This window comes from Urocitellus parryii, chromosome 7 (assembly GCF_045843805.1).
Source record: "Urocitellus parryii isolate mUroPar1 chromosome 7, mUroPar1.hap1, whole genome shotgun sequence".
Lineage (NCBI taxonomy): Eukaryota > Metazoa > Chordata > Mammalia > Rodentia > Sciuridae > Urocitellus > Urocitellus parryii.
In genome coordinates, this window is record NC_135537.1 from 37,313,984 (window position 1) to 37,326,807 (window position 12,824).

Sequence of the window (12,824 nt, forward strand, 5' to 3'; positions counted from 1 at the left end):
TTTGCAGTGCTTAGAATTAATTAATCTACAATTATTTGCTGTGAGTTAATTAACCTAGAATTGTTTCCTGAAAATTGATTATGTCTATTGCAGTGCCTAGCATTAAGGATTGTCATTTTTCTTGATTAAAAACCTATAGAGTGAAATTGTATTGAGTACTTTGAGTAAATAAAGCATTGGAAAGGGCAGAATCGTGTGGACATTCTTTATTTCTCCCCCTCGACTACATAAGTCGCACCTTTTGTCCATCGCGCCACACACACACACACACACACACACACACACACATTCTATAATCCAATATCCTTGATAAATAAAGTACATAAATTCTCACTCTTCTAGTCTCAACTGCTCCAAAAGCAGCAGCTTACAGTGCAGACATGGCCAAGTCCAAGAACCATACCATGTACAACTAGTCCTAAAAATGACGCAAAAATAGCATCAAGAAACCCTGAGGACAAAGATATGAATTTCTTAAGGGGACAGACCCCAAGTTCCTGAGAAATATGCATTTTCCCAAGAAGCACAAGAAGGAGCTGAAAAAGCACAAACAATGCCAAGACCATGAGTGCACATGTCAAGGCATCAAGGCCCTGGTAAAGCCCAAGGACGTTAAGCCCAAGATGCCAAGCCACAAGCTTGATCACCTTGCCTTCCTTGCCCACCTCAAGCTCGGAAAGGTTGCTCATGCCCACGTGGCCAGGGGTCATAGGCTCTGCCTGCCAAAGACCAAAGCTCAAGCCCAAACCAAGACACAGGGTGCAACTCCAGCTCCATTATCAGCTCCAGCTCCATCTTCCAAGGGTGCCCAGGTCCCTGCAAAGGATCCCTAATAAGAGTCTCTGTCTATGAATGTGAGGACGGAAAGACTGGTATGACCCCTGGGCCCCTATCCACAGGGGACTGGTATTCTCCTGTGCTGTTTGTACAAATAAATCCAGAGGCAGAGGTAAAATAAATAAATAAAGTATCTGAAACTCAAATTCAAGAGCACATTAAAGGGGTTGTGGCTCAGTGGCAGAGCACTTGCCTAGCATGCATGAGATACTGGGTTCAATCCTGGGAACCACATAAAAATAAACAAATAAAACAAAGGTATTGTGTCCATCTGCAACTACAAAAATATTTTTTTATAAAAAGAGCACATTAAGAGATTATACAACATGATCATGTCAGTTTCATCCTGGGAATGCAGGGAATTAGTGAATGAGCAGTTCAAAGAGTAAATGAGAAGTTGAACTAACAAGCATAGATTGCTCTTTCAAGAACTCAGCATTAGAAAGAAAACAGGGTGGTAATATGAAGAAAATATTGTATCATTGGAGTAGAGGAAAGGGATTCAAGGGAAGGAGAAGGAAATAGAGAGTAAGAAGGAGGAAGTTGGGGAGAACAGGAAAAGGGAGGAAATATGGAATGAAACAGAAAATTATGTACACATATGAATATACCACAGTGAACTCCACCTTTTTGTATATCTACAAAACACCAATTCAATATATAGCTGGGCACAGTGGCACACTTCTACAATTCAGCAACTTGGGAGGCTGAGGCAAAAGGATCACAAGTTCAAAGCCAGCCTCAGAAACTCAGCAAGGCCCTGAGCAACTTAGTGAAACTCTGTCTCAAAATAAAAAACAAAAAGGGCTGGGGATATAGCTCAGTGGTAAAGTACTCCTGGCTTTAATCTGGTACCAAAAAAATAAATAAAAGAACAATAAATAAATAGAAGAACGACCAATAGTGTCAAAGAAGGTAAGCAGCAGAATGAAAAAAGGGAGGGAAAATGAAAGTACTGGAGATTATAATGGAACAAACATTATTCCATGAATATATGAGTGTGTATATGTATAACAATAATGTACAAATTAAAAAATTTTTAAAAGAGTACATTTTAACTTGAAGGAAAGATGTAGAGATGGAGAGCAAAAATAACAACAAAAGGGTAAATGATGGTGCACTGTACATCACCAACTCATTAATAACAACGTATTATTTTGCTATGTTTGTATATGAATACACGACCAGTGTAGCTTCACATCATGTACAACCATAAGAAAGAAAAGATATACTCCATGTATGTATAATATGTCAAACTACATTCTACTGTCATGTATAACTGAAAAGAACAAATAAAAATTTTTTAAAAAGATAATATATTTTAAATATTTACAATAATGGCAATGAGGTTTTCTATTTTATATGTTTAAGGAAAAATTATAAGAGCAAACAAAAAGAAATCATTAAATTTACCAATATAATAGGGTACTAGAGGCAAATGAGAACCATGAGAGAAAATATCCTTTAGAAAATAAAAATTATTATTCAATACCACACTAGGAGAAATATACAATAGTAAATGATGACTCTTTTACAAAAAAACATAGCTTCAGTGCTAGGAATACATTCAGGAAAATTTTTGTTTGAAGCTTCATACAAACAAAAGTAAAACAATTGATATCAAGGGCTGGGATTGTGGCTAAGAGGTATAGCGCTCACCTAGCACATGCAAGGCCCTGGGTTCGATCCTTAGTACCGCATTAAAATAAATAAATAAAATAAAGGTATTGTGTCCAACTACAACTAAAAAGATAAATATTTTTTAAATAGTTGTTATCAAAAACAAAGAAAATTTTCTAATAAAGTCATGTTCTTTTTAAGTTAATGTAAAACTAATATCACAGTTTTGCATTCCACAAAACAGCTTCACAATTCAATTCTCAAAATGACATCTTCTGTTATTTAGGGAGATGTTGTAGTCTTTAAACATTAAAAGACTACTACCATGAATAAAACCTTACTGTAATTACTTTCACTTCAAATCGGTAAAAAATGTCCATAGTAATACATTTCTGCACAATGTTAACATTAAAAGCACACCATTAATTTTTGAAACGTGGTCACCTCAAAAGCCCAGAAGTAAAACATGTTCATTAAAGAGATGTGAAAAAGTTCCAAGTGAACTGCCAAAACTAGCATAATTATGAAAATATTTAACACTGAAAACCATCTGAAATCACATACTACATATAGATTACAGTGATGTCATAATAAACATTCCAGCCAAATGCACTAAAACTACTGCAGTCCAATAAATCTGGTATACATGGGATGACAAACATGTTAAAGCAAAAGAAAGAACAAAATATTTTTTATTTTAAAAAGTTATGAGCAGCAAAAAGGGGTAGATTAACCCTGTTTCCAAAGAGTTAAAACACACACACATAGACAGTTAATAAAGTTTCCCTACAAACTACACTGTTAGTATTCAAAAGAACTATTTGGGGCTGGGGCTCAGCAATATAGAGCTTGCCTAGCACGTGCAGTAGCCTAAATTCGATCCTCAGCACCACAAACGAATAAAAAAAGGTATTTTTAAAAAAAGAACTATTTGCTTAAATAAAATTAATAAACCTGAAATTGTAGTATGCTCAAAAATGAACATTAGGGCTGTGATTGTGGCTCAATGGTAGGGTGCTCACCTAGCATGCATGAGGCACTGGGTTCGATCCTCAGCACCACATAAATATAAAATAAAGATATTGTGTCCACCTAAAACTAAAAAAATATTTAAACTATCAAGATAATTTTTAACCCCAAACACACTATAGTTTCTTTCTTATTTGGGTTGTAATTAAATTACAACCTAAGTACAAATATGTCTGCAAAGTACATTTCATGGCAAAAGAATGTTTTTTCATGAGAATCACTTAGTTGATTTCTGAAAATACTGTCCCTTGCTCCTCATGAAACAACCAAGAATGTCATTTCCTTACAAAATTTCCTAGTTTAGGTAAAATGTGGCCAGCAGTGTATGCAAATAGATCTACTGCTGGGATTGTGGCTGAGAGGTAGAGAGCTTGCCTAGCATGTGTGAGGCACTGGGTTCGATCTTCAGCACCACATAAATATAAAAATAAAGACATTGTGTCCACCTATAACTAAAAAATAAATAATTTGGCAATAAATGAAGGAGCTTATTTAAAAAAAAGACTTCAGCATATTTAACTGACTGGACAGAAGACACCTTGGTATTTTAGAGCATTAATAATTTACTACAGGATATGATATACCACATATTTTAAGATAATCCAAAATTGTTTTAAAAATAGATTTGTGAAAAAAGAATGATGAAATTTTTAATACTTTTTTCCACTATATTAATAATTCTTTTTTTTTCTTTTTGTGGGGCTGGGGCTTGAACCCAGAGCCTCCTCATATTAATTATCTCCCTAAAAGTACTCTAAAAGTGCTCTAAAGTTTTCAAAGATATTTCTTATTTTGTCCCCTAAGTTATATTAAGAATGACCATTTACTAAAAGAAAGGAAGTGTCTGTTTAAAAATAAAATAGGCCAAATGACAATTTCAGAGGTATAAGGAAAAGAAAAGATAAACATTTTTGGAAAGAAAGAATATATGCAACTGCTGCATAATATGAAACTGCATATTCTAAACCTATGCAAAAGTAAAGGTCAAAATCAGACCAATATGATGATGATCTAAAAGCAACGTGGGGGTGCTCAATTCAGCAGCACATATACTATACTTGGAACAATACAGAGAAGATTAGCATGGTCCCTGAGCAAGGATGACACGCAAATAAATGAAGCATTCCATGTTTTTAATTATATTCCACGTTTTTATGTCAAAATGAATCCTAAACTAAAAAGAACCAATTTTTTAAAAAGAAAAAAAAAAGTAACATGGGAAAAAGATAGGATTGTGGGGGGGTGGAAACGCAAACACCTTCTAATGATGTCTAATTTCAAAAAAAGAGAAACCAAGGAGCTGGGGACATACCTCAGTAATAGAGCACCTGCCCAGCATGGACCAGGCCCTGGGTTCCATTCCCAGCAGCAGAAAAAAGAAAAAGAGAGAAAGAGAAACTCAAGGAATAAATAGTGTTTAAGTAAAAAATAATGCATTTCAGATAAATTTTCAGTAAGGCACAGAATTTTCTCAATAGTACTACTGAAGACAACTGAGACTTTAAAGTTTTAAACTGAAGTTAGAAATGTTAAATTATATATTATAATACTATCAGTAAGAATAACATTTATAGATTCCTTAAGCATTCAGATCTTTCTCATTCCAGTCCTTGCTATTTTCTTGAATACAAAGTAAAAAAAAAAAAAGCTGCTATTAGAAAAGCCCTTGCACATGAGCAGAAAAACAGAGACCTACCCCAAAAGTTAAATTCTGAAATCAGAATCTTTGAGCAAAGTAAGTAGCAAATTCTTTAAGCATTTACAAATTCTTTTAACTAAAAGATTTTGTAGCAAGATCAAACAGACTATGAAAAAATATTAAAGGAAGGTCAAGCTGAAGTAAAATGCTGATGGACCAAAGTCTTTGAAATACATAAAGGAAGAGCACAGAAAATAACTATGTAGGTAAATAAAATATCTTTTATTATTTCAATTTCTTAAAAATCAATGGGCTTCAAAGCAATACTAAAATATTGTACCAGGGCTGGGGATGTGGCTCAAGCGGTAATGCGCTCGCCTGGCATGCACAGGGTGCTGAGTTCGATCCTCAGCACCACATAAAAATAAAATAAAGATGTTGTATCCACAGAAAACTGAAAAATAAATATTAAAAAGTTCTCTCTTCTCTCTCTTTCATTCTCTTTAAAAAAATAAAAATAAAAATAAAATATTGTACCACATAAAGAGTTATGACAATGTTATCACAAATGATGGTAGAGGATAAAGAGAAGCATGCTCTTATAAACATACTAAGGTATAATGTTTTCTATGAAGTGACATAATATTGAAAGTAGATGGTGATAATTACATGTTGTCGGCCCTAGAGTAATCAGCAAAAATAAAAAGGTATGACAGTTTAAAAACTAATAATAAGGGCAAAATGGAATACTAAAATACAGCAGTTACCCCTTACATATGGAGGATATATTATAAAATGTTCAGTGTAAGGCTGAAACTGATAATAGAATTAAACTCTATGTGTTTTCCTATACATATATATTTATGATAGTTCAATTTATAAATTAAGGAATAGAAAGATGAACCAAAACTAATAAAAACAATTATATACCAAAACTATATACCAAAAAATTGCCTGTATCACTACTCCTGCACTTTAGTTCATTATTAAGTAAAATAACATTTATTTGAACACAAGCACTGTGATACTGCAAAATTCTGTCTTACAACCAAAACTGCTACCAAATGACCAAGGGGCAGGTAGGGTATACAGTGTGAATATTCTATACAAAGAAATTATTCACACTTCAGATTTCATCACACTATCTAAAACAGCATGCAATTTAGAATTTGTGAACTGTTTACTTCTGGAACTTTCCATTTAATATATTCAGACCATGCCAGGCTTCAGATGACTGAAATAACAAAAAGCTAAATCACAACAGAAGGAGGATGACTACATGTTCAATCCAAGAACAGACAGGAAAAGAGAAAAAAGAAATCTGATAGAACAAAGATATAACAAATAAAAGGCATTGGGTGTGAATGTATCCATAATAAAAATTATATGAAATAATGCCAGATGAAGTGGCACACACTTGCAATCCCAGTGACTCGGGAGGCTGAGGCAGGAGGATTGAAATTTCTAGATCAACCTCAGCAATTTAGCAAGGTCCTAAGGACTTAGCAAGACCCTGTCTCAAAACAAAACAAAATAAAAGGTTTGGGGTTGTAGCTCAGTGGCTAAGTGACCCTGGGTTCAATCCCTGGTACCAAAAAAATAAATAAATAAATATGAATATATATGTATACGTATATGAAATGAAATCTAAATACTTCAATTAACAGGCGGAACAGGCAGAAATTTTCAGACTAGTAAAACCCAACAATAATCTGTCCATAGAAAACTCAGTTCAGATATGCTCAGTATATTTTCTAAATACTAAATATCTTGAGTTTCAAAAAGACGGCGATGGCAAAATGAACTAGTTCAAGGAAAATCAACAACTCCCAATCATCAAAACTAAAATCAGAGAACTGTTGCAAGTGTGTTTGTGAATCAAACACAAACAAAAAAATGGAAGGTGTGGGCTAAGGATGTAGCTCAGTGTTAGAACATTTGCCTAGTATTCACAAAGCCACGGGTTCAATCCCCAGCACCACCAAAACTAAAAGGAAAACAAAACCTGTAATCTCAGTTCCTTATTATCTGTAATGCCAGGTAACAACTTGGACAGTAACCAGCAAGGAAGGGAAAACTTGGTGATTACAAGCAAACTGTAAAGTTTCAAAATAGAATATTTTTCTGTATGCAGACTTGAGACATATAAATTCTGGAGACCAAGCACTAAACACTATAATTAAGGTTGCACTGTCATTTCTTCTACAACCCATATTTTCATTCTTACAAAGTCCCTCATAAAACTAAAGCTCCCCTTGTATCAATCCAAATGTTTCTTCCTCCTCAGAAGAACCATAAGTGAATAAAAATATACCTTTCAGCCCAAAAAAGGTAAAAATATAATAAAAAAAAATAAAATATAATAAAACTCCACATACTTCCAATTATGGCAAACAACAGCTATTCCTCAATAAGTTAAAAAAAATTATTGAACCACTTTATACCAGGTTTGGTGTTCATATGCCATAAACTTCATAAAAGACACTAGAAAAATATTTTTATATATTTATATATAAAAAAATTATATATATTTATATATAAAAAAATTTATATATTTTTGTAACATTTATTTTTCAGTTGTAGTTGGACATAACACTGTTATTTCACTTATTTATTTTTATGTGGTACTCAGGATCAAACCCAGGGTCTCGCACATACGAGGCGAGTGCTCTACCGCTGAGCCACAACCCCATCCCCTCAATATGTATATTTTTTCAAGAACTATATCTTTATGTTATCTTCCCAATAGCTAACTAAATACATTTTTTTTTCCTCCTACTATTTCTAGGCTCTAGACACAGGTAAAAGTTCAGGAAACCATGATTTTCCTCTGTTCCTTAACTCTAAAGGCCTTCAACACAGTCTGAAATACATTTACTTATGTTTTCATCCTTCTATAGGTTAGCTGTTTGTGGCTTTTGGCTTTTTATTTCCATTTCAGTAATATTGTTTAATAACCCCAATTATTTCACCTCAAAAAGAAGTTAAACCTAAAACAAAACAATTTAGTTTCCAATTATTTTGAGACTACCAACAATATTTCATGCTAAAATTAATTCAAAAACCACATGTAATATGTGAATTTTTCCTTAAAAACTTCAAGGAAAGAAAAGTGCTCGTCTGTCTCATTAACTACTATATCCACAGCATTTAGTACAGAGCTATCAACTCAACATATATGTACTGAATGGATTTAACTTTCCAATTTTTCCTTCAAAAACAGGAAAATAGTATTAGAGTGATAATTTTGTATGTAAGTTACTCACAATGTATAAAATTCCAAAAGTCATCCTAGAACTTCTACACTCTTACTCTAGAATCTATCCACAGCTATCTATGGATACAGGGAATGACAGATCTATCTGGTTCCTATCCTAGAATGTGGAAACCTAGGACATTCTCTTAGAATATGACAAAATGAATTTAATTAATTCTCTAAATTCTCCTCCTCCAATCCTTTCCTCCATGGTAAAAAACCAGTTAACTTCCTAAATTACAAATGCAACAAGTTGCTTACCTGTTTAAAATACTTCAGTGACTCCCTAACAAGTAGGCCAGTGGTCCTCAAATATTTCTATCTCTTTTAAAAATTACTGAGAATCCCAAAGATGATGTATATGTATGACTTTTACTAGCCTTATGTACCTTATTAGAGATAAAGAGAAAACATGTTTGAAGTATATTTAAATTTGCATACATATTTAGGTCCTTTTTTTTTCATGCTGGTGAACCCAAGTCCTCTTGCATGCTAGACAAGTGCTCTACCACTGAGCTACATTCACAGCTTGTATACATATTTTATTATTTCTTTTAAAATAAAAATATCACATATTATGAAAATTTCAAAATAAACTATAAATTTTTAAATTTGCAGGTTGTGAAAAATAGCTGTATTTTCCAAAACAAATTAGTAAAAAGAATGGCATTATTTTACATTGTTTTTTAGCTCTGGATTAGTAGAGGACAGCTAGATTCTCATATCTCCTTCTGCTTTCCTTCTGTTCCAATGATATATATCAAGTAGTCTCTGAAAAAGTCCATAGTACATACATGAGAGAATGAGAATTTTTAAAAAGTAAATCACGTTTAGTATTATAAAATAGTTTTAACCCAGCATAAAAAATGGAAAACATGAGGAAGACGCTGAAGGACTTCAGAGAACACTGGGATACAATAAATATTAAAGTCTCTTATGAGTTGCACAAAAGTTCACTATAAGAGAGAAGAAAATCATTGGACGAGAAAGAAAATAGACTTGAGGAAATAATTCACATTTAGGAATATTCCTGGAGGCAGTTTGAAAACTTGTTTGGAAGGCTGAAACTGATACTTTTTGAAAACGTGTATGAAGGCTGAAACAGATACTTTCAAAGACAAGATATCAGTAGAAACCAGAGTTTGATGAATAATTGGATATGAGACACATTAAGGTAAGGATGATTTCTGGGTTTCTGATTTGGATTGAATGTTCACAGAACTGTTCAATGAAAAAGGAAATATATAAAGGACCAAAAAGGAATTAACTTTAATATGAATTCCATTTAGGACATTTTATAAGACATACAGGTGAAGTTCATTTAGCTATTAGTGCTGGGGGGGAAAAAAGACTGAACCCTAAAATAGCATTTTATGAATAAAGAACATAGAAGACAGAATAATAACTAAGACTACTGGAAATAATAGCCAAGGAGAGTAAAATATGACTAAAATAATGAAACCCCCAAAAATTTCAATTTAAATTTGGGATAGATAATAGAAAATGATTAAGAGAAGCTGAGAGAAAAGGAGCCAAACAAGTAGAGGAAGTGATTAAGAAGAACCAAGAAAGTGAAATTTTGAGAAAGAGTTCAGAGCACTAAATATTGAAGGACAATGAGAATTTAAAAATAAATGAACAGTGTACACTGGATTGTGCAAACATGATGTTACTAATGACCAGTACTGAAGTGCTTACTTAATAATGGCTTCTGTGAAAACACTCATCAATTCAACAAGGGTAGGATCACACCTGTAATCCCAGAGGTTCAGGAAGCAGAGGCAGGAGAATCACAAATTCAGCAATTTAGTGAGGCCCTAGGCAACTTAGGAAGACTCCATCTCAAAATGTAAATGTAAAAGGGCTGGGATCTAGCTCCATGATTAAGCGCCCCTGAGTTCAAGCCCCAGGACCAAAAAAACAAAAAGTGGGGGTGGGAGGGCATATGAATTGAAAACAAACTAAACTGTCTCTACTTGTAGATAATGTTATTGCCCATGTAGGAAATCCCAAAGAAATCAACCAAAACACTACTGGAATTAATAATGTAAGCAACATCACAGGATATAAGATCAAAGCACAAAAATCATACATATAAAACTGCAACTTTATTTATATATAAATGCTGAATTTATATATGAAAATGAACAGAAAATAAAATTAAATTCACAATATTCATAAATGCTCCAAAGAAAAAAGATATAAATCTAATAAAACATTTAAAAGAATTGTAGGCTGAAAACACAAATTCCTAACTAAAGAAATCAGGAACAATCTAAATAATTGGAGAGGCACACTGTGTTCACAGAATGGAAAACTCAACTTAGTAAAGATGTCAGTTCCCCTCAAAATCATCTATACATTTAAAGCAATTCCTCTGAATCCCAATAAAGGATTTCCACAGCACCTAAAGACACAAGGATAGGTAAAATTTGCCCTCTTGTTTCAAATACTAACCAAGATTAGAACATTAACAGAAAGCTCAGTTTTTTAACTCAGTACTTTAAAGTTTTGGTTTAGATTAAAAACATTTTTAAAGTTTATTCGTAAGTATTACTTATATAAACAACTTAATGAGTGGTTGCATTCATTAGGTTAAAAGTTTTTCAAAATTTACTTTCCAGATGTTATAAAAACCAGAATAAATAAGTACTTTAAAAACAAATTCACCACTCTCTTTAGATTGCAGAAGTATTATTTCCAAGACTTAATACACTAAGCAAAGAATGCACGCTCATCACAAAATTTAAAAAACTGTCTACAAAGTCTTGTGCTATTTTGCAGATGAGGTTCACCAAGGATGAACAAGCAAGAATACAAATAAGGAGAGGAAAACATAATTAAATGTAAGTTCTTGGTAATGTTTTAGCTCAAGTTATATGATAGATTCGCAATTATTTGATTATATAAGGATGGATATGTAATGATACAGTTTGTCAAGAATCAAACTGTATCTGAAATCCAAAATAGAAAAAAAAAACAGATCACAAGTCACAAATCAACAAGACCTAAAGGTAGGGACAATGACATAGAAGGACTCTCTCAAAGTAAACATCGAATCTTTAACAAGTATTTTATTTAGTTTAAAATTATTAAAAATCATTCTAAGTGAACATCAAAGTGGCCTTTATTTTACCCAAAAGAATTTGGGTCACTCTCTTTCAAAAATCTCTGTAATTAAAATGGATTTCAAAGAAATGTTGAGTACATTATAACCATGACCACTACAGTCACACTGAAACATTATAAATCTCTTTGTCTAAGTGTCCTTTGCTGAGATTCTACAAATATCTTAGCCATGCTTTGCAATTCACTGCAGGTTAGGCAATCAACAAATGTTGGCAGAATCAGACTGAACATAAAAAATTGTTATGTCCTTTTATCAAAGCATTTAATGATGGGCTGGGGAGGTAGCTCAGTGGAAGAGTACTTACACATGTGAGTCACTGGGTTTGATCCTTAGCACCACATAAATAAACATACAAAAAGGTATTGTATCAGTCTACAACTAAAAATATATGTATATTATTTTTAAAAGCATTTAATGACGCTGTATTCTTTTAAAATCTGAAATAAACCTCATATTTCCATCTTTTAATCATTTTAATACATTCCCATACATTAAAGTTAACATTTTTCCATATTCAGATACTTGAATACCTGTGATTTTAAAAGCCCCCTTTTTTTAACAGTAGATAATTTGTATTTTATTATTCACTTTTAAAAAACCATCTACTACATTCTTACTCTATATATTTTAAACCTCACAATGAGTTACAAGGTCAATCTAATCTGTGACCATGCTACTCAGTATAGTAGCTGTTACCCATATGTGTGTATTGTGCATTTGTCATAAACTAGTCCAAAATGAGATGTATATACAAATTTGCAACAGATTTCAACATATAACAAGGAAAAATGAATGAAATGAAAATATGTCATTAATTTTTTTTTTTTTACCAGAGAGGTGTGTGTGTGGGAGAGTGGGGAAAAGTTGATAGATGCTTAATTATAACTAGTAGAAAAAAGGTTTGGTGTGCTATTTTCTCAGTAGGGTGATTATAGATAACAGCAATGCACTATATATCTCAAAATAAAAGCCCCCTTCTTTTAACCTACCATGTCACTCCACTTTTATTTAGGAAATAAAGACTTTTCTTTTATTCTTTTTTTTTAGTTGTTTATAAACCTTTATTTTTTTTTAATTTATTCATATGTGGTGCTGACAATTGAATCCAGTGCCTCACACATACCAGGCAAGTGCGCTACCGCTGAGCCCCAGCTCTAGTCTTTTCTTTGGTATGATGGTACAACATAATTAAACTTCAAATAATTTAAATATGGAGCCATTCCATTCTACTAGTACATGCATAATTTTAACTTAATTACATACTATACCTATCAAAGCTTAAAACCTAAAATTAAAATACTTTAAGTTTTATA

At 32.7% G+C, this 12,824-nt stretch overlaps 1 protein-coding gene and 1 non-coding gene across 2 annotated transcripts in view; one reads left to right on the forward strand and one right to left on the reverse strand.

Annotated features, from left to right (window-relative positions):
• Vps13b (vacuolar protein sorting 13 homolog B) overlaps positions 1-12,824 on the reverse strand; it is a 720,349-nt gene that overhangs the window by 692,791 nt on the left and 14,734 nt on the right. The gene's annotated exons all lie outside the window — the stretch shown is intronic.
• On the forward strand, positions 4,515-4,621 carry LOC113180193 (U6 spliceosomal RNA). Its single transcript, XR_003300441.2, has one exon. It is a non-coding gene; the product is annotated as a U6 spliceosomal RNA (small nuclear RNA).